The sequence below is a fragment of the Jaculus jaculus genome, chromosome 8, assembly GCF_020740685.1.
Source record: "Jaculus jaculus isolate mJacJac1 chromosome 8, mJacJac1.mat.Y.cur, whole genome shotgun sequence".
In the NCBI taxonomy this organism is placed as follows: Eukaryota; Metazoa; Chordata; class Mammalia; order Rodentia; family Dipodidae; genus Jaculus; species Jaculus jaculus.
Genome location: NC_059109.1, coordinates 9,937,481 through 9,963,208, shown reverse-complemented (window position 1 = coordinate 9,963,208; position 25,728 = coordinate 9,937,481). Strand labels below are relative to the sequence as shown.

Below are 25,728 nucleotides of genomic sequence, written 5' to 3'. Positions count from 1 at the left end.
GTTTTCTCTCCCCCCCCCCCACCCGCAAGGCTTAGCCCTGCTAGGGGGAGAGATGGAGAGCAGCTGCCAGCCCCGAATCCCAGCCTGGCTGCTCAGAGATCTGAGAACTCCTGGGCCCCATGGGGGACAAAGACAGAGAGCCTCGGGGGTGTACGCACACAAGGGAGAAAGCAGAGTGATTCGGGCGGCTCTCCCCCGGGATGAGGGAAAGGGGTCCCTTTCCAACATTCATAGGAGCACCCTGAAGTTGTCACTTCAACAGCAAGTTGGGAAGCCGGAGAAGCAAAGGAAGGAAGGAAGATGCAAATGGAAGTGTCTCTTTCTTTCCCTCTTTTCACGGTGGTGGCGGTGGGGGGGGGGGAGTGGAGGGGCCCACAACGACAAAGTGACACCCAGTGAACAACATAATTGCTGCAATGTGGCGTGTAATAATAGCTATTCAAGGGCCAGGTCATTCATATTAAACAGGGTGAAGCAAGCCTCCCATTTGCATGTTTGAGATTATATGCATTTGAAAAGTCATTTCCGCAGGGTGTGTGAATGGCATTAATTCCCATGTGGCATACTCTGCCCCCTCCTGGGGCTTTGGCTGGCTGACACACACCCATATACCTCCTCCAACGCTCCTGCCCACCCACCCACCAACGCCGGCGCCTCAAACCGACATGGCAGAAACCCCCAAGCCCTCACCTCTGCCCTGGGACACTTGCCCTCCGGGGCTGAGCACACCGACCACCTCCCGCGGCCACCCACCTGCCTCTCCACAGTGTGACGGTGTGCCAGGGAGCACCAGCCAGAGACTGGTTAGGCTGGCAGCAGGCTTTGATACCACTGCCCAGTAACTAGGAGAGGGTGGGGAGGTTGGGCGGGGGGGGGGGACTGTGTGGCCAGGGGCCCCCCATGATCCTGGCAAGAAGAGAAGAAGACAGTGGGCTTGGGCATTCATGAGCTCAGAATCTTTCACTTTGGGGCATCTCTGGGCCTCCAGGTTCTCATCTCTCCATGGAAAGGTAGTTTCAAGAACTCTGGGCTTGGCGTGGTGGCGCGTGCCTTTAATCACAGCACTCGGGAGGCAGGGGCTGGAGGACTGCCATGAGTTCGAGGCCACCCTGAGGCTATATAGTGAAGTTCAAGCCAGCCTCAAAAGAGGGGGGAAAAAAAAGGAGGTCCTGGGACATAAATTTCAGAAGCAAAAAAGTTACTAGTGCAGTTGTTGGACATGAAAACAGTCTCTCAGTGGCTGCTGGGAGTCACTAAGGGTCCAACCCAAGGGCTTTACCCAATGTCTACCCCCAGCTGACTGCTCTGGTATGCACGTTGCATTTTTCCACAACCCGGACCCCAGCCTGGGACATGCTTTCCTCCAGGGACATCTCTGTCCTGCTGATGCTGTCTTCTCACTCAGTCACCCTACCCTTTACAAGAAGCCAGACATCTGCAGCAGAAGCTGACGTGAGAACATCTGGCTTCTAGGACTAGGGGTGTGTGTGTGTGGCCTTGGGCAAGTCACAGCACCCCCCCCCCGAACCCCTCCTTTTCCTCCACAGGGCAAAGGGACAAGGAGGTGCCCAGTGTGGCGGTGTAAATCTGTAATCCCAGCCCAGCACTCTGGAGGAAGATGCAGGAGGATTAAGAGTTCAAAGCCAGAGCTGGAGAGATGGCCTGGCGGTTAAGCGCTTGCCTGTGAAGCCTAAGGACCCCGGTTCAAGGCTCAGTTCCCCAGAACCCTCATCAGCCAGATGCACAAGGGGGCGCACGTGTCTGGAGTTCGTTTGCAGTGGTTGGAGGCCCTGGCGCGTCCATTCTCTATCTGCCTCTTTCTCTGTCTGTCACTTTCAAATAAATAAATAAATAAATTTAAACAAAAAAAAATTTAAAAAAGAAGAGTTCAAAGCCAGCTTCAGCTGTTCAGGGAGATAGAATTAGAGGCCAGCCTGGGCTCTCTGACAGCCTGCCCAAAGAAAATTTTATAAGGGACTCCAGGGGTCTTTGTAGACTTTGCTAAAGCTTGGGATTCTCAGTCTCAAGCCAGCCATCTCAGAAGGCTTTCCCACCGCAGGTTGTGGGGAGGGGTGAAGGCAATGGAGGCCCAGTTATTTGGGGGTTGATCCAGGATTGGGGAGGAGGAGGGACAGCCTCTCATCCCTCTCGGTTCCCTTGGGAGAGCCTGGGCACCTGGGAGCCAAGGCCAAGCCGAGGAAGGAAGGAGGGCAGGGAGGGAGGAAGGGACTTTGAATCCAGGTCGAAGTCTTCTTTGGAGAACATAGTATGGACCCCCACTTCCCCAGAGGCTCCAGCCTGAGCAAAAGAAAGGCAACAATGTAGGATCCCCTCCCTTCCGGAAGTGACAAGCTCCACCTGCCTTGGGACCAAAGGGAGGGGACACCCGAGGCCTTTGGGGACAAGAGTGGACAGAGGGGAAAAAAAAGAGACCAGAAACTCCACACGTGGACAAACCTTTTGTGCTTTTCCTTCACCTCCTTTTCTCCCAATCAGCCCCCCCCCCCCAACGCGGGCCCATATGGCATAAGGGAGTATTAATTACCATAGCTTTATTTTTTTAATTAACAATCGCTTAATCTGAGCCCTTGACGCTGGCCACGACACCCTGCGCCTCGCCGCGAACAGGCGCGCCGCCCGCACTGCCGACTCATCAATTAATTTTTATTGACGTTTTCTTCCCCCAAACAGGCACAATACCAGGGTTTTCCAATTAACACCTCCGCGATCTCTAATTAGTGCAATTAACAGACTGATGGATGCCCGCGAGCCTAGCCGCGAGCGAGGGGCGGGGCGAGGGGCGCAGTTGGAGAGGGGCGCGCACGCCAGCGCTTAAGGAAGCCGAGATGGGCAGTGGGCCGGGAACTGGGGTGTGGGGGGGAGGGGGAGGACGGGCGGCGGGGAGAGTCACAGGTCACCTAAGACCCAGGATCCCTAGAGCAGGACGGGGCCTTCCGTGGTTCCAGCGAGAGCCTGACATGAGAAGTCAGGGAAACTTGACTTCCAGCTACAACCCCAACGCAAACTTGTCGAACGACTCAGGGCCAAGGAAATGGATGCTATTTATAACTCCAAGAGAGGGGGAGACTGATTGCAATAAGCGACAGATAAAACTTGCTAAAATACAATGCCACGAAGCACAAGGGAACAGACCCAAAACCCAAGCCAGGAGATCGCCCTGGAGTGCTGTTAACTGGACCCTACCCCTGAAGAGGGCTTAATAATTAAATATTATGTTATTTTATTTATTAGAGAGAGAGAATGGGCGCACCAGGGCCTCTAGCCACTGCAAATGAACTCCAGATGCATGCACCGCCTTGTGCATCTGGCTTATAAGTGGGACCTGGAGAACAGAACCTGGGCCCTTAGGCTTCGCAGGCAAGCGCCTTAACCGCTAAGCCACCTCTCCAGCCCTAATATTTCTTCTTTAAAATATTTTTATTTATTTGTGAACAGCGAGAGAAAGCATGGGCGGCTTGGGGAGGGGGAACGCTGCTGCAAAGGAACTCTACATGCATGCACCACTTTGGGCATCTGGCTTTATGTGGGTACTGGGGAATAGAACCCAGGCTTTGCAAGCAAGTGCCCTCACTGGCTGAGCCATCTCCCCAGTCCCGGTAATTTGTACAGAATTCTCGGGCTGGAGAGATGGCTAAGCGGTTAAGGCGCTTGCCTGTGAAGCCTAAGGACCCAGGTTCAGATGCACATGGTGGCGCATGGATATGGGATTGGTTTGCATTATCTCTCCCTCAAATGAAAATAAGATCTTGAAAAAAAATTGCATTTCTAAAGGTCCCCTGGTGATGCTGACCTGCTTTTCTGAGGCAGGTGGGCTCCACGGATGAAGCGGAGTTCTGTTATGACCTTCCTGGTGGCCAAAACTAGGTGACAGACCTCAAAGAGTATTCCTTCCCTCAAGCACTCAGGGCTACATTAAGCTATGCACTGCTATCCGCCCCCAGGAGATGAGACCCTGGTCCAAAGGAATCAAGCCATTGCCAGCTTGAGTTAATTGCTCTAAGAGCAGTGTGTTAAGTGTATGGCATTTGACCTGCGAAGCTCAGCCTCTAGCAAAGCTGCAGCTACGAAGTCTTTTTCTCTCTTCCCACGCAAAGATCCTCAATCCATAGGCTCAGAAAGTGTTTAGTGGCCTTGCGTGGAGGGGCACACCTTTCATCCTAGCGCTTAGGAGACTGAGGTAGAAGATCGCTGTGAGTTTGAGGCCGGCCTGAGACTACATAGTGAATTCCAGCTCAGCCTGGGCTAGAGAGAGACCCTACCTCGAAAAACCAAAAACAAATAAATTAAGAAAAAGGAGCTGGAGAGATGGCTTAGCGGTTAAGGCGCTTGCCTGCAAAGCCAAAGGACCCAGGTTCAACTCCCCAGGACCCACATGAGCCTGATGCACAAGGGGGCACAAGCATCTGGAGTTTGTTTGCAGAGGCTGGAGGCCCTGGTGTGCCCATTCTCTCTCTCTCTCTCTTTACCTTCCTATTTCTGTATCTCTCTCTCTCAAATAAATAAAGATAAAATATTTTTTTTAAAAAAGAATGAGCAGGCCTGGCTGGGACACTGAATTCAAGGGAAATGCATGTACAAAGACCTTTGTATACAAAAGAGAAGTCACATCGTCCAGACTTTTCTAGTACTAAAGGCTTAGAAACAGATACATCTCCTGGGTCACACATGAAGACAGCCACAAAACATAACCCAGAAACACCCCATTTGTTGTTCTTTCTGTTCCTTTCTTTCTAGCTATTCTACTAGCCGATCGTACTTGTGGATCTGGGAACAGAAAGCAGAGAGTTCAATGGTTATAGGTGCTTGATTGCCAAGCCTGCCAGCCGGGGTTCAATTCCCCACGGCACACACATAACGCTGGACACAAAGTGGCCCATATGCCTGAAGTTCATTTACAGCAGCAAGAGACCCTGCCATGTGTGGACGTACACACACACAAATTTAGCCTGGTGAGGTGGCGCACACCTTTAATCCCAGCACTCAGGAGGCAAAGGTAGGAGGATCACCATGAGTTCGAGGTCAGCCTGAGACTACATAGTGAATTCTAGGTCAGCCTGGTCTACAGTGAAATCCTACCTTGGGGGGGGGGGGAGAACAAAAAAGAGGTCTAGAGAGATGGCTTAGTGGTCACTTGCCTGCAAAGTCTAAGGATCCAGGTTCGACTCCCCGCAAACCAGATGCACATGGTGGCATCTGGAGTTTGTTTGCAGTGGCTAACGGCTTTGGTACCCTCATCCTCCTTGCTCTTTCTACATATAATAAATAAAGTAATAAATTTTTAAAAGTTATTTATTTACGTATCTATTTGAGAGTGACAGAGAAAGAAAGAGGCAGCTAGAGAGGGAGAATGGGTGCGCCAGGGCCTCCAGCCACTGCAAACGAACTCCAGATGCGTGCGCCCCCTTGCGCATCTAGCTAATGTGGGTCCTGGGGAATCAAGCCTCAAAGCCGGGGTCCTTAGGCTTCACAGGCAAGCACTTAACCACTAACCCATTTCTCCAGCCCAGATAAATTTTTTTTTAAAAAAGAAACAGCCGGGCGTGGTGGCGCACGCCTTTAATCCCAGCACTCGGGAGGCAGAGGTAGGAGGATCACCGTGAGTTCGAGGCCACCCTGAGATGACAGAGTTAATTCCAGGTCAGCCTGGACCAGAGTGAGACCCTACCTCGTAAAACCAAAAACAAAACAAAACAAACAAAAAGAACCAATGATACCTCCAATGCAGCTCTGACCCCTGTGTTTTGCAGACTGCAGGGAGAAGGGAGGGCTCTCCTTCAGTGGCCACTTGACCCTGGGCTTGACTTACTCAGCCAGAGCCTGCTAACCCTTCTCCAGGCTAATTATCTCCATGCCATTGAGCCTTATTTGCAATATGGGGCCAATAGCAATAGACGTTCCCTCCAAGGATGCTGTGTGATGCAAAAAGCACGGTGCCTGAGGAGATGCTCCCAAAGGCCAGCGATGGCATTTATGGGCTGCAAAAGGCCCTGCCGCAACTCACCTCAGAGAACAGGCTCACAAATTCGAGGGGACAGGGATGTGGCTCAGTGGGTGGAGCGCTTGGTTAACATGGACGAAGCCCTGGGTTTCCTTGGCGGCAGTGCATAAACTGGTTGCGGTGGTACACACCTGTAATCCCGGCACCATGGAGATGGAGACCAGAGGATCAGGAGTTCAAGGCCATTCTAGGACATATATATCGTCAGCTCAAGGACAGCTTGGACTGCATCATGCCCTATCTCAACAATAAAAAGTCATCCCACCATCTTCTTTCTTTTTTAATTTTTCCAAGATAGGATCTCACTCCATCCCAGCCTGACCTAGAATTCACTTTGTAGTCTCAGGGTGGTCTCAAACTCACCGCAATCCTTTATCTCTGTCTCCTAGGATTAAAGGTATGTGCCACCATACTTGGCCCATCATGTTCTTTTCTTTTTTTTCCAAAAATAATTTTTTAAAAAATTGTTTATTTTTGAGAGAAAGAAGCAAGAGAGAGAGAATGGGTGTACCAGGTGAGTGAGAGAGAGGAAGAGAATGAGTGCACCAGGGCCTCCAGTGGCTGTAAATGAATTCCGGACACATGCGCCACCTTGTGCATCTGGCTTATGTGGGTCCTGGGGAATTGAACCTGCGTCCTTTGGCTTTGCAGGCAAGTGTCTTGACCACTAAGTCATCTCTGTAGCCCATGGCCCATCATATTCTTTTTTTTGAGGTAGGGTCTCACTCTAGCTCAGGCTGACCTGGAATTCACTATGTAGCCTCAAGGTGGCCTTCCTGAACTCTCAGCGATCCTCCTACTTCTGCCTCCTGAGTGCTGGGATTAAAAGCGTGCACCACGGGCTGGAGAGATGGCTTAGTGGTTAAGCGCTTGCCTGTGAAGCCTAAGGACCCCGGTTCGAGGCTCGGTTCCCCAGGTCCCACGTTAGCCAGATGCACAAGGGGCCGCACGCGTCTGGAGTTCGTTTGCAGTGGCTGGAGGCCCTGGCGTGCCCATTCTCTGTCTCTCCCTCCATCTGTCTTTCTCTCTATGTCTGTCGCTCTCAAATAAATAAATAAATAAATAATGAACAAAAAAAAATTAAAAAAAAAAAAGCGTGCACCACCATGCTCGGCTTTTCCCATCATATTCTTGAAGTCTTCAGATCGGCATTTGAGAGGAGTAAGGCAGTAGCCACCAGTTAGAATGTCATTATAAGGCTCAGCAGTAGCACCCTTACCTAAAAGCGAAAGGCCCGGGGTTCCACCCTTTGGGCCCCCCCCACCATCTGCACCCCTTCCACGTTTCCTGTCTTCCCTAAACTCTGGGACTTTCTCTCCTGTCCAGGAGAGGAGGTGGCACTTCCCCCACCCCCAACCCCGCCACACACACTCCTGTGCCTGGGTGCCAGGCCACAGATTCTCCGCATGTGACACTCCAGGAGCTACCTGCCCAAATTCTAGAGACCATTCAAAGCCTCTTGGAGCAAAACTTCAAGGATAGGGCTGGAGAGATGGCTCTGCGGATAAGGCGCTTACCTGCCTGGGCTCAATTCCCCAGGACCCATGTAAAGCCAGGTGCACAAAGTGGCACATGCATCTGGAGTTCGTTTACAGTGGCTCCCCATTCTCTCTGTCTCTCTCTCTCTTCCTCTCGACATCTTTCTCACTCTCTCTGCTTGCCAATGAAAAAATAAAGAGAAAGAAAGCTGAGCCTGGTGGCGCACGCCTTTAATCCCAACACTTGGGAGGCAGAGGTAGGAGGATCACCGTGAGTTCTAGGCCAGCCTGAGACAACATAGTGAATTCCAGGTCACCCTGAGCTAGAGTGAGACCCTACCTCAAAAAAAAAAAAAAAAAAAAAACAACCAAGAAAAAAAGAAAAGAAAGAAAAAAGAAGAACGCCCATCATCTTGCTTGCCATATTAGAATGGTAGGCTTTTGAGGCCCTGCGCTGAGGGGGGCTTTGTGGGTTAAGAACACTTACCACAGAAGCATGAGAGACTGAAAGGGTCTGCGTCTGATCCCTGCACCCATGCAAAAAGGCTGGCATAACCCCTGAGCCTGTAACCCCAATCCCATCAGGGGCAGAGGACGGCTGGGACTCACTGGTCAGGCAGTCCGACAGGAAACAGCAGCTCCTGTTCGGTGCGAGACTCTTTCTCGAGGAAACAATGCCGAAGAGAGACAGAGGACGCCTGATGCTCTCCTCTGGCCTCCACAAACATGTGCACAGGTTGTACACATCTACACGCATGTACATGTCTTTGCACGCACGCACGTGCACACACACACCAAAAAGAAAATAAAGAAAGCCAGGCGTGGTGGCGCACGCCTTTAATCCCAGCACTCGGGGGCAGAGGTGGGAAGATCACCATGAGTTTTAGGCCACCCTGAGACTACACAGTAAATTCCAGGTCAGCCTGGGCTACAGGGAGACTGTACCTTGAAAAACAAAAAGAAAATAAAGAGATGCAGGCTTTCAGCCAATAGTCAATGCAATCTAATTTTTTCTCTGTTGGCACATAAGCATTTAAAAAATGAAAAGGCGGTGAGGTATGGTGGCGCATGCCTTTAATCCCAGCACTCTGGAGACAGAAGTTGGAAGAACCCTGTGAGTTTGAGGCCAGCCTAGGACTATAGAGTGAGTTCCAGGTCAGTCTGGGCTAGAGTGAAACCCTACCTTGAAAAATCCTCCTCCCCCAAATAAAATTGCCACGAGAAGCTGAGGAAGTAGCTCTTGTGATGACCTAGTTTTGATCTCCGAGCACCCCTCACAGAACTGTGAGCCTCGGGTCATGATTTGCATAAGGTTTGAGGTGGTCTAGTTCCCGAAACTCATGAACCAGCACAAGCACTTCCACGTGCCTTTAAATACTTTCAACAAGTCTTTATTTTATTTATTTATTCGAGAGAAAGAGGCAGACACGGAGGGAGTGAATATGGGCATGTTAGGACTTCCTGCCACTGGAAACTGGCTTTACGTGGGTACTGGGGAATCAAACTCAGGTCCTTAGGCTTTGCAGGCAAGTGCCTTAATCATTGAGCAATCTCTCCAGCCCCCCCTTTCTTTCTTTCTTTCTTTCTTTTTTTTTTTTTTTGGTTTTTCAAGGTAGGGTTTCACTCTAGCTCAGATTGACCACCTGGAATTCACTCTGTAGTCTAGAGCAGCCTTGAACTCACAGTGATCCTCCTACCTCTAACTCCAGAGTGCTGGGATTAAAGGTGTGGCCACCACAGCCAGCTTCCAGCCCCACTTTCAATAAGTTTTAATGGCCACATAGTTTGCGTGAATGGCCCTGTGTTCCAGTTCTATTTTGCTAATCTCCAAAAACTGACATCTAGGCTATTACCTACTTTTTAAATTATGATTTAAGAGAACAGGACACACTGGATTTTTCACTATTTGCCCAAGACACATGCTTAGAAGAATTGCTTCTTCTCTCTAATTAATTAATTTTATTATTTATTTATTTATTTTGGTTTGTCAAGGTAGGGTCTCGCTCTAGCCCAGGCTGACCTGGAATTCACTATGTGGTCTCAGGGTGGCCTCGAACTCAGTGATCCTAACTCTGCTTCTGTACTGGGATTAAAGGTGTGAACCACCACCCCTTTTTTTGGGGTTTTTTTTTGTTTGTTTGAACTTTTTATTTTCCAGGTATAGTTTTACCCTAGCCCAGGCTGACCTGGAATTCACTATGTAGGCTTAAAGGCCTGCACCGCTGTTGCCAGAGGCAGAGTTAGGAGGATCCAAGGCCACCCTGAGACCACATAGTAAATTCCAGGTCAGCCTGAGACCCCTAAATAAATAAAGGCTTGCACCACCACTGACTTTGTTATTTGTTTTTGTTTTGTTTGTACTTTGTTTTGAGATAAAGTTTCACTACAGGAGCTAGGCTAGCCTAGAACACGCTATCTTCCAGTTTCTCTAGTGCTGGAATGACAAGTGTGCACCGCCCCCACCAGGCACTGGCATTTGTTTATTGTTTGTTTGTTTATGAAAGACAGAGGCAGAGAGTGCAGACACACCAGGATCTCTTGCCCCTCCCCCAGAGTCTCTGGTTCCTGCAAATTCCAGACACACGTGCTACTTTGTGCACCTGGCTGTTTGTGAGTACTGGGGAACTGAACCCTGGCCACCAGGCTTGCAAGCAAGCACCTTGAACCACTGAGCCATCTCTCCAGGCCCTAGATTTTATATCTGAGCCAGCGTCTTCATATAGCCTCGGCTGACCTCAAATCAAATTAGCAGGCCAGACGTGATGGCGCACGCCTTTAATCCCAGGACTCGGGAGGCACAGGTAGGAGGATCGCCATGAGTTCAAGGCCACCCTGAGAATACAGAGTGAAAAATCAGAAATCAAAATCGAAAAAAAAAAAAAAATCAAATTCGCTATGTACCTCAGGACAACCTTGAACTCCTGATCCTCCTGCCTCCACTTCCCACGTTCTGGAATCCCAGATGCGTCACCACTGCCAGACTTTGAAATTGTCTATTTGTAAACTTTGTTTTTTTTTTTTCTCCCGAGGTAGGGTTTCACTCTAGCTCAGGCTGACCTGGAATTCACTATATAGTCTCAGGATGACCTAGAACTCACCGTGAACCTCCTACCCCTGTCTCCCGAGTGCTGGGATTAAAGGCGTACGTCACCACACGTCGCTATAAACGTCTTGAGTTCACTGATGTTCATACAATGGGTATGAGTTTGGTTTTGCCTCCTGCAATGCACTTCTATGCTCCAGACACACAAATCACCTCAAACCGGCCCCCCTCCGCCTTCTCCAAGACACTTTCATGTCTGTGTAACACTCAAAACCCAACGCCGAGCCCCTGCCGAGTGGAGCGTGCGAGCTCTGGGTTTGTAGAGATGGGCCGCCGCCTTTTAACCATGGTTCATGGACGTGAAGAAAACACAGTCCTGGATCCTTGGTGGCGGGAGGACAGACATAGGCAAACAAAGGTGCAGACAAGCTTATCTTCCAGTGACCCAGCGCTTTAAAGACAAACCATTCCCAGGCCCCACCCTAGGTCAGTTGGACGGGAAGCTGGGGAGAGGGACTTTTGTGTAGGCAACTTCACAAAGCTTGCCCCAAGGTTCTAAACCAGGCCTGGAGAGATGGTTTAGTGGTAAAGGTGCTTGCCTGCAAACACAAAGGACCCAGGTTCAATTCCCAAGGACCCACGTAAAGCTAGATGCACCAGGAGGCGCATGCAGCTGCGATTGCGGTGGCTAGAAGTGGTGGCACATTCATAGCCATCCATTCATTCTCTGTCTTCTAAATGAAAAAATATATATATTTTAAAAAAAGACGCGAAACTACAGAAGGAGTCAAAGTAAAGAAACTGTCGGGCTGGAGAGATGGCTTAGCACTTAAGCACTTGCCTGTGAATCCTAAGGACCCCGGTTTGAGGCTTGATTCCCCAGGACCCACGTTAGCCAGATGCACAAGGGGGCGCACGCGTCTGGAGTTCGTTTGCAGTGGCTGGAGGCCCTGGCGCGCCCATTCTCTCTGTCTGCCTCTTTCTCTCTTCTGTCGCTCTCAAATAAAATTAAATAAATATAAACAAACAAACAAAAAGAAACTTTCCTACATCACACACACACCCTTGCAAATGTTATGTTAGGCACTGTGGAAGGATGAGGATTACAGGCAGTGAGGTGCGGGCGGGGTACTCTGGAAGGGTGTGTGGGTGACTTCTGAGCCGAGTCACTGGGCACTAAATAATTATCATTATTTTATCTTATAGTTTTGGATTTTTGACGTAGGGTCTCACTCTAGCCCAGGCTGACCTGGAATTCACTATGTAGCCTCAAATTCCTGGTGATTCTCCTACCTCTGCCTCCCCAGATGCTGGGATTAAAGTGTGTCCTACCATGCCTGGCTTTACAGATTATTTTTGTTTATGTTTTTTGAGGTAGGGTCTCCCTCTAGCCCAGGCTGATCTGGAATTCATTATGCAGTCTCAGGGTAGCCGTGAACTCATGGTGATCCTCCTACCTCTGCCTCTCCAGTGCTGGGATTAAAGGCATGTGCCACCACGTCCAGCTTGTTTTTTTTTTTTTTGTCTTGTTTTGTTTTGAGGTAGGGTGTGATTGAAGTCCAGACCAACCTGGAATCCACTGTACAGACCCCAGGCTGGTCTTGAACTCACAGAGAGAGTCTCCTACCTTACCTCAGCCTCAGTGCTAGAATTAAAATCGTGAACCACCAGGCTTCTGAACACAATTTTTAAAAATATGTTTTATTTATTTATTTATTTAAGAGGAAGAGAGAGAATGGGCACGCCAGGGCCTCAAGCCACTGCACACAAACTCCAGATGCATGCGACCCCTTGAGCATCTGGCTTACATGGGTCCTGGAGAGTCTATCCGGGATTTTTTGGCTTTGCAGCCAAACACCTTAACTGCTAAGCCATCTCTCCAGTCCTGAGCACTATTCTTTTGAATGTATTTCATTCTTTTATTTCTTTTCAGGGCTGAGGGTTGAGAAGACCTAGGCTGGTCTCAAAGTTACTGTTTGATGTGCACCCACGTATGTGCAGGTAGAGGCCAGAGGACAACCTTGGGCAGCTGCTTCTTAGGAACATACCATCTGTCTTTTCTTTCTTTTAAGCCTTTTACTGCCCTGAGTGGCCAGGGAGCCCCAGGGATCTGACTCTCTCCCAGGTGCTGGGATTGCAAACAAGACCCAACCTTACCTTACATTTTTCGTGGGTTCTGAGGATTGAACTCTGATCTTCAGCGCTTGCAAGGCAACCACTTTATTAACTGAAATATCTCCCCTGCCCTCGAAGGGTCTCACTCTAACCCAGGGCACCACCATGCCCAGCTTTAAAAGTTTTTTAAAGTATTTATTTATTTGAGAGATAGAGGGAAAGAGGCAGATTGAGAGGAAGAGAGAATGGGTACACCAGGGCCTCTAGCCACTGCAAATAAAACCCCAGAATTGTGTATCTGATTTATGTGGGTCCTGGGGAATTGAACTGGGATCCTTAGGCTTCTCAGGCAGACAGACACCTTTACCACTAAGCCATTTCCCCAGACCACTTGTTTTGTTTTTTAAGGTAGGGTGTCTCTCAATCTCAGACTGACCTGTCATTCACTAAATAGACTCAGATTGGCTTCAAACTCACAGTGATCCTCTAACCTCTGCCTACCAAGTACTGGGATTAAAGGATGTGTGCCACCAAGCCAAGCCTGTATTTTTTTTGTTGTTGTTTTTCGAGGTAGGGTGTCACTCTAGGCCAGGATGACCTTGAATTCACTATGTAATCTATGTAGTCTCAGGGTGGCCTCGAACTCACAGTGATCCTCCTACCTCTGGGATTAAAGGTGTGCACCACCACGCCCGGCTTCATTTTTAATAATAACCATTTCCAAAGACTTTAATACCAGCACTGGGAAGGCAGAGGTAGGTGGATCACTGTGAGTTCAAGGCCACCCTGAGACTACATAGTGAATTCCAGGTCAGCCTGGGCTAGAGTGAGACCCTACCTCGAAAAACCAAAAATTAATGAATATGAACATAACCATTTTCTCTCAGCGTCCCTGGCTGTCCTTCTCCCATACGCTGACCTCGGCCTCTCCACTTGTTCCATTCTCCAAACTGGCAAAGGTTCCTCGGCCACTGAGAGGCTGAACTGAAATTCAGGACTTTTCCCTGTGCCACAACATCGAGGCGGCAAGTCCCAAGACCTGATCCTCTTTAGAAATACTCTCTTCAATCAATCCATGGGCTACAGGCCCCCCAAATGCTACCACCAGCCCCCCTGGCAAGGAGGCTGAGGCCTGGCTCAATGCTCCTTCCCACTACCATGACCAAAAGGAGGAATTAACAATAAAGAAGGAAAAAAAGGGAGAGTGAACCAAAGATCCCACTCCATCTCATTAAGAAAGTAAACATAAGAGCCATCTAAGTGTCTAATTAAGCTTCTAATTAGTCTCTGCTTGTTACTAATGCAAATTAGATTACTCCGCTTAACTACAGCATGTCCACAACACCCTTGTTAATTGCGGCCTTTTGAAATTAAATTACTCCCTAATTAGCATATCAAAGCCATTGATTCGGAGCTAGGAATGAAGAGGGCAAGAGGAGCCTAATGCCAAGTTTGGTTAATCAGAGACAGCTAATTAAATAGTGACGTCTTACGTGGGGGGCCTGCCAGTTCAGGGGTAGGGGACAACCCATTCATTGTCCAAGTGACCATCTGGAGCCTGGTTCTGATGGTGCCTTTGGCACAGGGGCCTCCCATGGGCATAGGAGGGGCTCCGGTCAGTCTTCAACAAACCACTGGGTCGGGTCCTTGGCATGACCTGGCTTCTGTCTTCCCAGATAATTCCTAGGTGTGACCTTTGTCAAGTAAGGCTCAACTCACAGGCATCCAAAACACAGCCTCATTCAGACAGGCGAAGATGCTTGCTGCGCCCTGGTGCCTGCACTCAAACAGGTTTTAGAAGATGCCTCGGCAGAGTGCGGTGGCTCACACCTTTAATCCCAGCACTTGGGGGGCAGAGGTAGGAGGATGTCTGTGAGTTCAAGATCAGCCTGGGTCTACAGAGTGAGTTCCAGGTCAGCCCGGGTTAGAGTAAGACTTATGTAAAAAAAAAACAAAACAAAACAAAACAAAAAACAGCTGGACGTGATGGCTCACGCCTTTAATCCCAGCACTCGGGAAGTAGAGGTAGGAGGATCGCCAAGAGTTCGAGGCCACCATTCACCATAGTGAATTCAGGTCAGCCTGGGCTATTGTGAGACCCTACCTAGGGGAGGAAAAAAAAAAATGAGGTGCCTTGTTCTCTTGGTTCACAGCATGCCAATGCCCACTGGTTGGTTACATCCTTAGAAGATAGCTCCTTCCCCACCAACACAATATACACAAAGATGGATGTGGTGGCGTACAACTTTAATCCCAGCACTTGGGTGGCAAAGGTAGGAGGATCACTGAGTTCAGGCCAGCCTGAGACTACAGAGTGAATTCCAGGTCAGCCTGGGCTATAGAGTGAAACCCTACCTCGAAAAATGAAAAAAAAAAAAAAAAAAAGTACAAAGAAAATAAATTGGTGGGGAGTGGGGAAGGCAGGTAAAGAGGTAATGATTTTGACAGAAGGGCTCACCTGGGCAAGGATGAGCTCCTTGAACAGAAGACATCAGCCTCATAATTCTCTCCAAGTAAAAAGAAGTAAATGGTGGTGCATGCTGAGGCCAACTCGCTGTGAGTTTGAGGTCACCCTGAGACTATGTAGTGAATCCCAGGTCAGCCTGGCCCAGAGTAAGACCTTACCTTGGGGAAAAAAAAAGGAGGGGGCTGCATTAAGCCTAATGACCTGGGTTCGATTCCCCAGTATCCACATAAGCCAGATGCACAAAATGGCGCATGTGTCTGGAGTTCATTTGCAGTAACCAGAAGCCCTGGTGTGCCCATACGCTCCCTCAATTCACTCTCTGTCTCTGCTTGAAAATAAATATTTCCTTAAAAGGAAAAAAGAGGGCTGGAGGGATGGCTTAGCGGTAAAGCACTTGCCTGTGGGGCCCGGTTCAAGGCTCGGTTCCCCAGGACCCACGTTAGCCAGATACACTAGGGGGCGCACGCATCTGGAGTTCGTCTGCAGTGGCTGAAGGCCCTGGTGTGGCGTGCCCATTCTCTCTCTATCTGCCTCTTTCTCTCTCTGTCTGTCGCTCTCAATTATATAAGTAAAAATAAACAAAAAAATTTAAAAAAATGCAACAAAAGAGACTCTACCTTATAAACAACAACAACAACAACAACAAAATTATATATATATTGCACTTCCTATATATATATAGTTTCCAGTTAACTCTGTGATTCTGGCTAAGCCTCACCACGTCTCTGAGCCTGGGTCCTGCAGTCTCTCGGGGCTGTTAGGTTACATTAAGGGGGTTATGAAACTGTAAAGCGCTATCTTGGGTGGGGAGGGGTGTCTGACAACCGCTTACTACCCACCTCCCACAACCTACCACCTACCAGATTTCCTAACTGGATATCTTCTGGAACCCTCTTCCCTTATTTTCCATGAAAGGGGCAGAGACTAGCCTTCCAGTGATCCTACAACATTGCTAAGAGCTATTTGCTGCAGATGCTTGATCAGGCTATTATTGGGAAGCTGGAAGATTCCACACTTGTGTCCTCCACCCTACATCTGATGATCAACCCCGGCAGAGGAACGACTTCCAAACAACTCTTTAGAAAGATGGGACAGGGTTGGAGCGATGGCTCAGTGGTTAGGGCGCTTGCCTGCAAAGCCTAAAGACCTGCGTTTGATTCCCTAGTATCCATGTAAAGCCAGATGCACAAAGTGGTGCAAAGTGGTCTGGAATTTGTTTGCAGTGGCTACAGGCCGTGGCCCACCCACTCATTCTCTCTCTCTCTCTCTCTCTCCCTCTCCTTGCAAATAAATAAATAAATAATTTTTTTTTAGCTGGGCATGGTGGCACCTTTAACCCCAGCATTCAGGAGGCAGAGGTAAAAGGATCACTGTGAGTTCAAGGCCACCCTGAGACTAGATATTAAATTCCAGGCCAACCTGAGCTAGAGCGAGACCCTACCTAGGAAAAAACAAATTTTTTAAAAAAAATTTTAAAAAGAGGTGGAACAAGGAACTGGAAAGGTGGCTCAGCAGTTTAGTTGCTTGCTTGCAAAGCCTGACAGTCAGGGTTTGATTCCCTAGTACCCGTGTAAAGCCAGATACACCAAGTGGCACACGTATCTGAAGTTTGTTTGCAGTGGCAGAAGGCCCTGGTGTATTTTCTCGCTCAATAAATAAATTAAACATGGGAGCTGGAGATGAGGCTTAGTGGTCACGGTGCTTGAAAAGCCAAGGGTCCCAGATTCGATTCCCTAGGTCCGACATAAACCAGATGTACAAGGTGATTCATGCATCTGGAGTTCATTTACAGCAGCTTAAGGCCCTGGCATGTCCATTCTCTCTCTCTCTCTCTCTCTCAAATAAATAAATAAAAATAAACGTTTTTCTATCTCTTTCTCTTTCTCTCATATAAATAAATAAAATGATGCCGGGCGTGGTGGCGCACGCCTTTAATCCCAGCACTCGGGAGGCAGAGGTAGGAGGATCGCTGTGAGTTCGAGGCCACCCTGAGACTACAGAGTTAATTCCAGGTCAGCCTGGACCAGAGTGAGACCCTACCTCGAAAAACCAAAAAAAAAAAAAAAATAAAAAATAAATAAATAAATAAATAAATAAATAAAATGAAAAAGGGAAGCTGGGCATGGTGGCGCACTCCTTTAATCCAAACACTTGGGTGGCAGAGGTAGGAGGATCACTGAGAGGCCACCCTGAGACTGCATAGTGAATTCCAGGTCACCTTGGGCTAGAGTGAAAGCCTACCTTGAAAAAATAACAACAACAATAATAATAATTTTTAAAACAAATTAAAGAGGGACAGAGAGAGAACGGGCAGCCCAGGACCTCTAGATGCATAAACCACCTTGTGCATCTGGCTTACATGGAACCTGGAGAATCGAACCTGGATCCTTTGGCTTTTCGGGCAAGTGCCTTAACTGATAAGCCATCTCTCCAGTCCAAAAATAATAATAACAAAATAAAAATTTAAGCTGGGCATGGTGGCGTACACCTTTAACCCCAGCACTCGGGAGGCGGAGGTAGGAGGATCACAGTGAGTTCCAGGCCACCCTGAGACTACATAGTGAATTCCAGGTCAGCCTGGGCTAGAGAGAGACCCTACCTTGAAAAACCAATACCAAACCAAAACAATCAATTAATTAAATATTTTAAAAATATGGGACTTCCAGGCGTGGTGGTGCACGCCTTTAATCCCAGCACTCTGGAGGCAGAGGTAGGAGGATCGCCGTGAGTTCGAGGCCATCCTTAGATTACATAATGAATTCCAGGTAAGCCTGGGCCAGAGTGAGACCCTACCTCAAAAAACCAAAAAGGACATGATGGTAACAGGTGCCTCTACCTTGGTCTGGATGTGTGTCCCCTTCCCCTTCCTTTTACTAAGCAGCAGCTTATCCCTCATTTCTCCCTAAATTCCCCACCACTAGCCCCTGGAACACACAGGCTCTGGGTCAGAGGCAGGATTCTCAAAGCTTTTTTTTTTTCTTTTTTGGATACAGGATATCATGTAGCCCAGGCTGGACTTTGACCTTACAGTATAGTTGAAGACGACCTTGAATTTCCGATCCTCCTGCCTCCACCTCCAGGGTGCTGGCACTGCGGCCTTGCGCTGCCGTCAGGGCTAGGATCTAACCCTCAGCTTCCTGCCTGTTAGGCGAGCACTTGACCCAGCCACCTAAACCCTCAGTGCAAGACTTTGCTTATTTAAGGAGAAATCAGAGATACCAACTCCCTGCACCTAGACTCAGAAAAAAAAAAAAAAAAAAAGAGGTGAATCCGGCCAGTACTCAGCCCAAAGTATCCAGCCTGACCAGACCAGGCGAAGGAGTTCACAGAAGGGCTTTTATTTCAGAAAATAGGTGAAATGAAAAGCAAGGCAGAAAAGGACACAGAGAATTTGATGGGAGGGTTAGGGTGTCCTGGTGTGTGGAGGAGGGGGAGATGGGGGACAGCGGCCCACAAGGGGCAACCTGCAGCCTGACTTACGGAGCTCTCTCTCTCCCAAGGAGATTCAATTAATTGATAACAAGAGGCATCAAATTAATTTCTGGAGGATGTGAGATTCTGATGAAGGGAAATGTCGTCGATGGGGATCAGGCGAGAGGAGGCAGGCGCCACCCCTTTTAATCTGGCTCTGCTGTCTAATTGGCAAGGAAGAGGCTTTCACCGGCCCCAAGCTCCACAATGGCACCCCTTTTTTGGGAAGTCCCCACAGAGGCAGGAGACTCCCCATGGGCAAGAGGAGGCCAGGGAGAGGGGACTGGACATGTTCGCCAGGCTACCAGCCACAGTAGAAATGTGATGCCGAAGGCCAGGGAACCAGTTCGGATGTTGGTGGCAGCGTCTTACCAGCTTCCCCGCAGTGTATCTGTAGACCTCAAGGACACACAGACTCACTCCTGAGCCCTCCCAGGAGCGCAGCGCCATGGGGCGCCCGAGCAGCCCTCGGTGGCATGGCGAGAGACAGATGGGGCTCCCCGCTGCCCAGGCGCTGCTGGACGTCACAGCTGCATTCCTGAGCTCAGGTCTCAGACGTCAAGCTGGACGGAGGACGGGCTTAGGTGGCGCACGTCTTTAATCCCAGCACTCAGGAAGGCAGAGGTAAGAGGATCGCTGCGTGTTCAAGGCCAGCCTGAGACTACATAGTGAATTCCAGGTCAACCTGGGCTAGAGCGAGACCCTACCTCGAAAACAAAAACAAACAAACAACAACAAAAAAAGAAATGAAATGCTAGGGGGTTGGGGAGCAACGGGGAGCTCCCAAGCCCAGAGCACTCAGTTGAGAAAGCCCGCAGCTCAGGCTCTTTGTACACGCAAGGTAGGGAGAGTCCCACCCCAGGAGCCAACGACAGACCCTCAACACAGTTCCCCCCAGCCTCCGCCACACCACAAGCCTTTGGCTTTGCTCCTCCCCAAACACTTATAGCAGCTGTCTCTCTCAGGTCTAAGCACAGACCTCAATGCTCCATCTTCGCCCAAAATTCTCCCTAGTGGCACCATTTTTTTTCTTCCTCTGCATAGGGAACAAGGAATAAGGACACTTCCACCCCCTTCGGAAGTGACTTCTTTAAGGCTGGGTCTCCTAGAAACGCGGATGCCTAGAGATGCAGAGCTGGCCAGAATCCTATCCCAGGGAGCCAACTTAGGCCTAGTGGGGTTGAGAACATAAAACTCTAGCCAGGCGTGGTGGCACACGCCTTTAATCCCATCACTCAGGAGGCAGAGGTAGGAGGACCGCCGTGAGTTCAAGGCCACCCTTGAGACTACGTAGTGAATTTCAGGTCAGCCTGGAAAACCAAAAAGAAAGAAAATACAAGAAAACTCAAAGCCCACGCCTCAGTTTTCTCTCAGGGGGATCTGCCACAAGCATATGAACCCTGTCAGGACCCCAAAAGTCAGTGTCCATACCAAAGATCCAAGCTCCCACACTTACTCCAATTCTGATTTTCCAAGTTGCAAGACAGTTTCCCTCCCCCAACTCTTATTTCACCTCTCCTCTGGGTCCCTTTAGTGTTACTGCACACAGTAGGCACACACACAAGGTTTATAGCATGGATATTCCTAGCTGAGCGTGTGGTGCACACCTTTAATCCCAACTCTTGGGAGGCAGAGGTAGGAGAATCACTGTGAGTTCGAGGTCAGCCTGAGGCTATATAGTGAATTCCAGGTCAGCCTGGGCTAGAGTGTGAACCTACCTCAAAAAACCAAAAACTCTAGAGTGGATATACCTAAAATCTTGTCTCCACTCCCTAAATCACTCTGCTCTCAAGTGGGCTGGCCAATTCGTTCTCTTCCTATTCCTGCCAGTCAGAATTTTGGAGCATGCCTTTAACACCACACATACATACATACATGTCTAGGTCATTTCTGCCTCCACTAGCCCTTCCTACCTTGGCTAAATACTGGTTTGTTTGTTTATTTGTTTGTTTTTGATTTTCTGAGGTAGAGTCTCACTCTGGCCCAGGCTGACCTGGAATTAACTATGTAGTCTCAGGGTGGCCTCGAACTCACAGTGATCCACCTACCTCTGCCTCCCCAGTGCTGGAATTAAAGGCCTGCGCCACCACGCCCAGCTTTTTTTGTTGTTGTTTTCAAGGCAGGGTTTCACTCTGGCTCAGGCTGACCTGGAATTCACTATGGAGTCTCAGGGTGGCTCTGAACTCATGGCGATCCTCCTCCTCCTACCTCTGCCTCCCGAGTGCTGGGATTAAAGGCGTGCGCCACCACGCCCGGCTAAATACTGGTCTTTAATTCTGCAGACTGTTATAGTCTGGAAGTCCATCATTCACTGACCCCTGCCCATTTACTAGTAGCCTGCTTCAGAAGCCATCAGAACCAAGTCCAATGGGAAAGGAAACACCTTTCATCTCTCACTGGCACCTGTCTAAAGGCCTCAGGTATGCTGGAGAAGGAACCAAGGAGGTGGGCAGACTGACTCCAGCCACCAGCCACTGGGCTACGCCCTTCTCTGTTCACTGCTCGCTCACTGCGGAAGGTGATGAGTGCAGAAAAGATGTGAGCAAGTGAGTGTGTGTGTGTGTTTACTGCGATCACGGATCAAGACAGCAAGGACACTTATCAAGCCAGGACAGCTTGGGTGACACAAAAAAGATTGTGCCTGCAAGGCTTAGGAACCGGTGACCTCGTGCAGATGGTGACCTCGTGCAGATGGCAACCTTAGGTGGAGGGTGCTCACTTTCCAGCCCAGTGGTGTGCCCGCGTCCTCCGTAGGAACCGGGATGGGTCACTAAGTACAGCCACCCAAAGTCACAGGACAGGGGATGAGGGAGGGATCCCCCGCTAGTATCCCGGCTTGGAGGAACTGGCAGAGAGCGAAGGCGCCGGCATTCCCAGAAAGAAAACCAAGAGAGAGCGAGCCAACAATTTCAGGTTCCATCGAGGGAAGGGTCTGTTCACCTCTCTTGGAGATGACTCACTCAAACGCTAAGTCCCAGATCGGTCTCAGGTTCTCCGCTGGGTGCATTTTCAGGAGGACGTGAGGGCTACATTTGCAGAACACTAACTAGGAATCTTCCCTTTTGGGGATTTTTTTTTTTTTTAATTCTTCTGCCTATTGGGAAATTCTTCACCTTTATTTGTCTCCACTGGCACCTTAGGAGACCCGAGGGGACAAGGCAGGGTGTGCAGGAATGCCAGCTAGATCACCCCTGAAGGCAGGCAGGAAGAGGCAAAGGACCGCGGGGCTGGAGAAGGAGGAGGCGGGGGAGCGGCAGCCCCTCCATTCCTGGTCTCTCCCTGGCTCGGAGCAGAGGCTCCAGCCCCTCTGGTTATACTGACGCCCTACAATTGAGTCCTCACTTTGCTCATAAGCAGCTGAGAAACCTCAGAAAAATTGCCTCTTCTCTCTGGCTTCATTTTGCAGCCTATAAAATAAAGGTTATTACCCTAGTATTTAGCCCAATAAGTGGCCTGGAAATGCTGGTAAAGTAATTGAGAAAGACAGGAGGGAAGGAAGGAAGGGAGGGAGGGAGGGAAGAAGGAAGGAAGGAAAGAAGAAAGAAGGAAGAAAGGAAGGAAGGAAAAGGAGGGAGGGAGGGAGGAGAACAGGAGGGAGGAAAGCCTTTGCTAAATGGCACTCACATGGCCAGGCACTTGCTGGAGCTCAGAACTTTACCTATCATTCTGCTCCCAAGCTGCCACTCTACGCTGGGTATTACTGACCTACTTTATAACCTTAGAAAATCGAGGTTCCAGCAGCTTAATTAAGTTCCCCAGAGTCCCATCTCTAGTGCCAAGTTCCAAAGCCTTTTTCACTCTGACACATGTTCGAGGCCCTAGGGAGGCCCGAGTTCCGTGCCTCGGGTTCCAGAACTCTGGAAACCAAGCTCTAAGAAGTCAATTTCTGCCAAGGGAGAGACAGAGTCCTGACAAAAATAGGCCTGAGGCTGCCTTGGCCTAGGGAAGCAACGAGAGGGGAGAGGAGTTAAGATGTTAAGAGAGGAAACCGAGCAGCCCCTCCAAAGGAAGCATTTCACACATTTGGAGCTATAAGAAGGCTAAAGGCATGTGCCAGCTTGGGCTGAAATACAAGAGCTGGCACTGTGGCTGGAGGTATAAATGGGAGACCTACTGGAAACGCCCAAGATCAACAGGCAGTGAAGGGTTAAGGTGTTTTGGGAAGGAGGGAAGGATGCAAGGGGAGAGAGACACAGGTCCCTTCCTTCTCCAGCACCTTACACCCTTCTTGGAAACCTCCCCCCTGCCCCTATCTCTTCTCTCCCAGCACTCAGAGGTCCAGAGAACAGACCCCAGCTTTCAACATTGGAGGACCCTGATACCCAGCCAGGGATGTGCCCAGAAAGAGTGTAGGGGGCTCAGCAACCACTGGGGGAATTACTGGATCACAAAGAGAGTGATCACCCTCCCCAACACACACACACACACACACACACACACACGTCCCCAGGTGGTTTCCCTTCCAGGGAGCAAGAGGTGTGTTTGGAGTTGGGGCTCAGCACGACGTTCCCATTTCTGCTGAGGAAGGACCTACCTGCCCACAGCCCAAAGGAAGTTTCTGGACAAAGATAGAGGAAGAGGGATGGGACAGAGCTAAACAGAAGGGAACTGGGGAAGGTCCCTCAGCAAGTTAGGCCAGGCCAATCCCCGCCTACCCCTGGTGTTCCCTTCCTGGGGTTCAGAGGTGCCCCAATCCATAACCCCTGAGAACCCCTACTGTGGGATACAGCTTTTTGGTATCAGGACAGAAGGTTCTACAGTCTCCTCCAACCTCTATCAATGTTGTACAAGTTTTTCTTTTTTTTGGGGGGGGAGGTTCAGGTATAGCACACACCTGTAATCCCAGCATCCAGAAGACATGAGGCACGAGGCCATGGCATCTGAGACCAGCCTGGGCTACACGGAGAGATGCTATCTCACCAATGCCAACCCCTCCCCCCAAGTAGGCACCTAAGGGTCCCGAAGCAGAGGTTAGGATCTCACCCGGGGTTTGGGAGATATGAGAATAGGGAACCCCCCCCCACAGCATCCACCCCTCCTTCCCGTGCCACTCTGCCCTCCAAACTAGAGTGGGCAGTCCGGCCAGATGGGGAGGCCTCCCAGTACACAATCTTTACAGACGCATGATTAAAGGACGCCTTGGTGCCAACAAGCCACTGAGATGTCCAAAACACAATCCCTCCGGTCGCCAGGTGACAATGAATCCCCGAGTCGCCGCAGCAAGACAAAGTTTCTTAAGTTTAAGGGGGGGGGGGCAGAGAAAAAAAATCCTCCAGACTTCCCCACAGCGGTTTTCCGCGGGGGCGGACAGAGGTTGTCTGAGGCCACCGTGCCCTCTTTCAAACTGCTCCTCCGGGCTCAGTGGTCCAGGCAGGGGCTCAAAATGCTGCTGATGCCCGGAGAGTAAGAGAAGCCCTAGGCGACCATCCTTTGTGTGTGTGTGGGGGGGGGGGAGTGTCTGTGGGGAGCAGCAAGTGAGCTCTAGGGGGAAGCAGGGCGGTGGGATGCCGCAGACGCTCCCGCAGCCACAGCCCGACGACCACCCAGCGGCTGCTGTACCCTTCCCGGGAGAAGGGGACGCTCAGGCGAGCCCCCCCCCCTCCCCGCCCCCATCGACCCTGAATCCCAGACCCAACACACCTCGATCTGGGACCAATCCAGTCGGGGGCATTTGCAACAGGGGCGAAGATGCTTCGAATCCCGCATTGGCCAAAAATTAAAAATTAAAAAAAAAACACGTTTAGGGGGACTTTCTCTGAAACTACCAAACGGTGGTTTAGGACTGGGGTTTGTTCCTCTGGACAGCCCCCCACCACCCAAAACCCCCTATCCTCAGATCTGACCGTCCAGGTCCACCCGTGGGGAGACCCAGCGCAGGGGTGGTCTTCCCATCCGCTTCCCTGGATACCAAAAACCCCAGGTGCCGAGCGTGCAGTGAGACAGCCGGCAAGGTGGGGACGGCACGAAAAGATCGGGGTGTCCTCTGATCGCAGGGGCCCCCCCTCTCCTTTTCCGTCCAACCTAAGTGACTAGAGGGTGAGACACTGGCGTGACCGCCAGGCCGTCCAGGTTGGGCGAGGACAGCGTTCGATGCGCGACCTTCGGGGCCTCAGCATCCGCATCCCGCGAAATCACCCGGCGCGTCCACCCCGGGTGGTGGCGACCCTCCCTCAAGTCGTTCAGGGCGCCCATCCCTCATTCTAGGCACACTGGGCTCTCTGCGCCAGCACGGCCCAAGAAGTTTGGCTTTGAATCGAGAGTCAGCTTGGATCGCAGGGTGGTTGGTTGGGGAGGGGGGGCGGCGCTGGAGGTGGCCCGGGGGTCGGAGAGGTGTGGGATGCACGGGGGGGAGGGGGGGAAACCTGTCCAGGATAGACGCTAGAGTCCTTCAGTCTGGGAAGATGAGGTCCTATCTGGTCACTTCCAGGACCCCTCAACCCTGATGGTCTCCAGACCCTGCGGTTGACCCCTCCACACATACATACACACACACACACACACACACACACACACACACACACACACGGCGGGATATCTCTCCAAATGGAGTAGATCGTGGGATCCACCACCAGATCGGCTCCCCCACCGTCCAACTCGCGGCGCACAAGCCCCCGCCCCTCCCCCCACACACAGAGGGGCCATTTCCAGTGACTCTCTCAAATCCCCAAGAAGTTTTTCCCACTCTCTATCTCGGAGCTGAAAACGAGGGATGCGTTAAAATGAGGCTTGACTTGGTCTCCCTGCACTTCCGAGGCGCGACCTCGCCAGGCCAGGGCCCTCCACCACCCCCCACCCAAGGCGACGCGGTGGGTGAGCCTGCACCCCAGCCTCCCCTGCCTCTGGCGTGTCTTGGGGAGTCCCGCGCAAGCTAGAGTTGGGGGGGATCCCACTTTATGTCTTCCCTTCTCGGCTCCGGAAAGTCCGGACTGGGAAATACTCTTTGTCTTATTACGTGTGTGTGTATGTATGGGTGGCTGAGGGGTGAAGGGGGGTCGTGTCCCCCTAACACCCCATTCCCAGTGGTGAAGCCAGGAGGGGGGCGGAGCCCAGATTCTCGGGTCTGGGCGGGCCTCGGGGGTCTCGGAGGCTTCCCTCGGGCCGCCCGGCCTCCCGCTGTCCCGTTCGGGGCCCCCCC

At 50.6% G+C, this 25,728-nt stretch overlaps 1 protein-coding gene across 4 annotated transcripts in view; it reads right to left on the bottom strand.

Annotated features, from left to right (window-relative positions):
- Foxp4 (forkhead box P4) overlaps window positions 1-25,728 on the bottom strand; it is a 69,765-nt gene that overhangs the window by 43,210 nt on the left and 827 nt on the right. The window lies entirely within an intron of this gene.